At 52.0% G+C, this 5,934-nt stretch overlaps 1 pseudogene; it reads left to right on the forward strand.

Moving 5' to 3' along the window:
• The first annotated feature begins 2,311 nt into the window (after positions 1 to 2,311).
• LOC103600009 lies at positions 2,312 to 5,785 on the forward strand (annotated as a pseudogene).
• The last annotated feature ends 149 nt before the right edge of the window (positions 5,786 to 5,934 follow it).

Consider the following 5,934-nt stretch of genomic DNA (forward strand, 5'->3'; position numbering starts at 1 on the left):
GCTTATGTACCGCTGGCTTGCTTGCATTGGCTAGATTGTGTCAGGCGTGAAAAATTCCCGCCTAGCTAAAAATAAAAGCTGTGACAGGTTTCAACTCGGGGCTGTGCTTCTCGATTGGCCTGCATAGCCCTGGCTGCCAGAAATAAACTTTTTTCCCTTTCCTATGACCCGGTTCTCGTGGGCAAATTTCTTTTACCCGTCGGACGTTGGCCATAACACTACTTCTATGAGAACCACGTTTTTTTTTTTAGATTTCACATATGAGTGAGGTCATGTAATATTTGTCTTTCTGTGTCTCCAGTTCCATCCTTATTGCTGCAAATGACAGGATTTCATTTTTTTAAGTAGCCGAATAGTATTCCATTGTATATATATACCACAGGTTTTTAAAAATCTGTTCATCTGTTGATGGCCATTTAGGTTGATATCACCGTTTGGCAATTGGGAGTAGTGTTACAATGAACCTGTGAGTGCTGGTGTTCTGATATATTGATTTCATTTCCTTTAAGTGTATAACCAGTAGTGGGATAGCTGGGTAATAACGTAGTTCAATTTTTATTTCTTGGAGGAACCTCCATACTGTCTTCCACATGGCTGTACCAATTCACATTCCCACCAATAATGTAGGAGAGTTCCCTTTTTCCCATATCCTCACCAGCATTTGCTATTTTGTCTTTTCAATAATTGCCACTCTAAATGGAATAAGATGATATCTCAATTGTGGTTTTAGTTTGCATTTCTCTGATGAGTAGTGATATTGAGCATTTTTTCAAGTGCCTGTTGGCAATTTGTATGTCTTCTTTTAAGAAATGTCAGTTCAGGTCATTTGCCCATTTTTAAATTGGGTTATTTGGTTTTTTGTTCTTGAGTTCCTTATATATTCTCAATATTAGCCTCTTGTCTGATGAGTAGTTTCTTTCTTTCTTTCTTTCTTTTTTTTTAAAGATGACCGGTAAGGGGATCTTAACCCTTGTCTTGGTGTTGTCAGCACCACGCTCAGCCAGTGAGCAAACCGGCCATCCCTATATAGGATCTGAACCCGGGGCCTTGGTGTTATCAGCACCGCACTCTCCCGAGTGAGCCATGGGCTGGCCCTTCTGATGAGTAGTTTGCAAATACTTTCTTCCATTCTGTAGGTTGTCTCTTCACTTTGTTAATTGTGTCCCTTGCTGTGTAGAAGCTTCTTAGTTTTTTTCCCATTTGTCTACATTTGCTTTAATTGCCTGTGCCTTTGTAGTCTTGTTCAAAAAAGGGCTGCCCACTCCGATTTTGTGTAGCGCTTTCCCTATGTTTTCTACTAGAAATCTCATGTCTTAAATTTAGGTCTGTGATCGATTTTTAGTTGATTTTTGTGTATAGTGAAAGATAGGGGTCTAGTTCCAATCTTTTGCATGTGGATATCCAGTTCTCCCAGGACCTTTTATTGAAGAAGCTGTCCTGACTCGCTGCTCCTTCCCCCTGCTCGGTGGATCGTGACCCGGTTCCAACCGCGGATTCATGCTCCACAGCTCACGCTGCCGGGCTCCTTCCCTACCCAGCCCGGAGCTTTGACTGTAGCTGCCGCCCCAGCCCGGAACCGCGCGGCCTGGCTGTCCCCCCGAAGGACAGGGGGAGGCGTGGTGGGGGCCGTGGGGGACGGAGGACTGGGCGTGCTTCTCCGCCTTCTTCCCAGCGGGCTGCTCAGACCATGTCGTGAGAAGAATGGACATATCTTGTTGTTCTTCTTATTTCCATCCCCATCGGCTTCCTTTTTAAGAAAGCTGGGGGGCCGGCCCAGTGGCGCACTGCTACAGTGTGCCACTTGGGAGTGCGGCTGCGCTCCCGCCAAGGGTTCGGATCCCACATACAGACCGGTTCCCGCTCACTGGCTGAGCGAGGTGCGGGAGCAACACCGAGGGTTGCGATCCCGTCGCTGTCCCGGTTCCCGGTCCGGTATGGGCGCGACACTGCGATCCGTTGCCGGTCACGAAAAAAGACAAAAAAAAAGGAAAAAAAAAAAAAAGAAAAGAAAGCTGGACCTGGGCTGAAGCGATGGGGAGCGGCAGTTGTGGGCCTGAGGCTCACCTTGTTCACCTGTGGCCCCCACACTTTGCATTCTCTGGTCACCATACTCGGTACCTGGGCCCTCATTCAGGCCCAGCCTTGCTCCTGTCACGCCCTGGCTCTAGCCTGGACCTTCTCCTATCTCCTGTTCCTCCGAGCCCTCAGCCTGCTGGGCCTGCCCACTTCTCTCACCTTGTTCACCTGTGGCCCCCACACTTTGCATTCTCTGGTCACCATACTCGGTACCTGGGCCCTCATTCAGGCCCAGCCTTGCTCCTGTCACGCCCTGGCTCTAGCCTGGACCTTCTACTATCTCCTGTTCCTCCGAGCCCTCAGCCTGCTGGGCCTGCCCACTTCCACGCCCTTCACCAATGCCGTCCAGCTGCTGCTGACACTGAAGCTGGTGAGTCTGGCCAGTGAAGTCCAGGACCTACACCTGGCCCAGCGGAAGGAAATGGCCTCAGGCTTCAGCAAGGGCCCCACACTGGGGCTGCTGCCCCACGTTCCCTCCCTGATGGAGATGCTCAGCTACAGCTACTGCTATGTGGGAATCATGACAGGCAGCCCTTCCCAGGGGCCGTGCCCAGCCTGTGGCCCCTGTTGTGCCGGGCCTGGCCAGCCCCACTCTTTGGCCTGCTCATCCTGCTGTCCTCCCACCTCTTCCCGCTGGAGGCCGTGTGCGAGGACTCCTTCTACACCTGCCCGCTGCCCGCCCACCTCTTCTACATGATACCCATCTTCTTCGCCTTCTGCATGCGCTTCTACGTGGCCTGGATTGCTGCCGAGTGCGGGTGCATTGCCGCTGGCTTTGGGGCCTACCCTGTGGCCACCAAAGCCAGGGCCAGGGGTGGCCCCACCCTCCAATGCTCACCCCCCAGCAGGTCAGGTGATGGGAGGGAGGCTTGCCAAGACCCAGCAGGCTCCATCACCAAGGGCTGGCTCTGCCCCTAACAGGGAGGAGAACGGGAAGCAGGGGGTCAGGGCCACCACCTGTTAGCAAACTGTCGCCCCATGGCAGAAGCAGGCTCCATCACCAAGGGCTGGCTCTGCCCCTAACAGGGAGGAGAACGGGAAGCAGGGGTTCAGGGCCACCACCTGTTAGCAAACTGTCGCCCCATGGCAGACACGGCCTACCTTCCCTTGTCAGTAGGAAACAGTATTCCTGGTACCTATAGACTGCCCCTTGTTACCAGCGCTCCTCACCCTTTGATATGGTGAATTGCCCTCAGTAGCCAAGAAAAGGGAGGTTGTATCTTAGCAACAATGTGCCACCCCTCTGTTGCTGTGGAAGTGTCACCCCAAGAACTAAATTGTTCATGGTTACTCAGGATACCATCCTTTTGTAGTAGGTCAGCCTCTGTTTCTAGGAAGATGGCTCCATAGCAACTGAAGAACCATATTTGCTAGAGAAGGGGGATTTCTAGCTACAGTAGTTGTCCCCTTCTTGCCAGAAGTCTTGCTCTTTGTTGCTATGGAAATGGCACCTTCTGAACTGCTCCTTTGTTGCTAGGAGCCAGCATACCTCCCACCCCCATGGGATGTCATCACATAGCAGCCCCTAGTTGACCTCTGTTTCTAAGGAAACAGCATCTCTGACTGTGCTGTCCTCCAGTGGAGTGGACACCATTCCTAGCAACTGCAACTTATCTTCCTGCAGTTGCTAAGGAAGCTGGACCTCCCTCTAACTATGGATTGACCCTTGTTGCTAGTATTCCTACTGCAGCACCTTCATTGCTAGTTAAGTTGCACTGCTAGTAGCTATGGATTGTCTTGTTGCTGAGGAAGAATCGTCCTTATGTTGCTAGGGAAATGGCACCCCTAGCAACTGAGAATGGACTGCACCTCTGTTCCTGGCAATTGTAGTCAGGTTTCCACTTGGGACTGGGACTGGTACTGAGGAGCAGCCTTTTGATGTAAATTATGAACTACTCCTTGCTAGGGTTGTGCCATGCCCTACTAGTCACAAACTGCCACTTTGTTGTGGGGGTAGTGGTACTCCCACATGAATTTATTACCACTGTCCTATAACCATGGCCTGACCTCCAGTTGTTAAAGTGGACATCCCCCCAAAAAGTCAGGAATGAAGACTTTTCTAAGTCTGCTGGGCCCCCACTTTTAAAGGATGGCTCACCTCCTGTCAGAAGGAGGGTTCAGGTCAGCCAAGGACATACCCCACTTCTGGGGCTGTTGGTGCCAGTGTCCTGGGCACCAATCTATTGCCGGAGGTGACACTTCTCAGACAATCACAGAGACTAGGAAAAAAGGCCCTTTCTAGAAGCTTTTCTACACATCTTAGGCTTTGTTGCTAAGGAATGCCTTTTCCTAGCAACAGAAATCATTGGGACATCAGGCGGGCCTAGAACATATCCCTAGCAACTGTGAATCACCTTGATTTTACAGATGATACTTCCCTAGCAACCACAGTGTCCCGCGTAGGGACCATTCCTGTAGGCTTCTCTGAATATACTGAGCTTGGTTGCTGAAGGACTCATAGCTTAGCAGCCATAGCCCCTCAAATCTTTTCATGGCTGTGGTGCCCTGTTACTTACCAAGAGAAGAGAACCCCATTGTTGGTGAACTGTGCTCCGCAGCCCACCCACTTCCCTCTCCCAAAGTCTCCCTCTGGGCTACCATCCCGTTGTCCTAGCAAGTCTGAAAGCCAGAGAACTGTTGCCTGGCCAGAATCCCCTCCTTAGGATCTGGAGCTGGGACAGTAGCAGGTGTTGGGAGGGGGCCTGGCTGAGCTGCATGTCTGTCCCCCACCCTCATCCTCCACCCCACCAGTCCAGAGAAGGCGGCTTCCCTGGAGTACGACTATGAGACCATCTGTAACATCGACTGCTACAGCACAGACTTCTGCGTGCGGGTGCGGGATGGTATGAGGTACTGGAACATGACGGTGCAGTGGTGGCTGGCACAGTATATCTACAAGAGTGCACCTGCCTGCTCCTATGTCTTGAGGAGCGCCTGGACTATGCTGCTGAGGGCCTACTGGCACGGCCTCCACCCTGGCTACTACCTAAGCTTCCTGACCATCCCGCTGTGCCTGGCTGCTGAGGGCCAGCTGGAGTCAGCCCTGCAGGGGCGGCTGAGCCCCGAGGGGCAGAAGGCCTGGGACTGGGTGCACTGGTTCCTGAAGATGTGAGCCTATGACTACGTGTGCATGGCTCTGTGCTTCTCTCAATGGGTGACACTCTCCGGTATTGGGCCTCTGTCTACTTCTCCATCCACTTTCTGGCCCTGGCAGCCCTGGGGCTGGGGCTGGCTTTGGGTGGGGGCAGCCCTAGCTGGCGGAAGATGGCGTTGCAGGCCACCAACCTTGCCCCAGAAAATCTCCGGGAGGAGTAAGCTGCCCCAATGCTCTCTGCCGACTGGTCCAGCCACCTAGCTTTTGTCTGGGAATTCTTTGAACCAGGCTGCTGTCTCCTTTCCCAGAAAGAGTCCTTAATTTGGCTAGGGGCCTGGAGAGGATTCCCTTTTCCGCAGCTAAATACCCTGCCTCCAATTGAAGCAAAGCTGGGGGTGCCACCTCCCTGAGTTCTCCCTGCTTCCTGGTCCACTGCCCTGGGGCCTCCAGGAAGCCACTTTCCCCTCCTCTAAAATCAAGGTATTGTCCAGACAAGAATCTCCCTTTGTTTCTGTTCCAGCTTCTGGATGTTTCAGAAGAGCTGCACTTCCCCAAAATGACAGAGGCCGATGGACAGAGTGGCTTCTTAGGCAAATTCCCTTTGGATCCACAGCGGATGGGTAGGAGTTTCAGGGCTGGCTTGTGGGAGTGGAAAACCTTTTTCTTGTATCTTTCTCTCCACTTGTATCTCATCAAATCTGTATTCCAGACTTGGAAGGGAACATAACCTTCCCATTTCATAAAGGGGAAACTGAGGTACATAT

This window comes from Galeopterus variegatus, unplaced genomic scaffold, assembly GCF_000696425.1.
Source record: "Galeopterus variegatus unplaced genomic scaffold, G_variegatus-3.0.2 Scaffold3184, whole genome shotgun sequence".
NCBI lineage: Eukaryota > Metazoa > Chordata > Mammalia > Dermoptera > Cynocephalidae > Galeopterus > Galeopterus variegatus.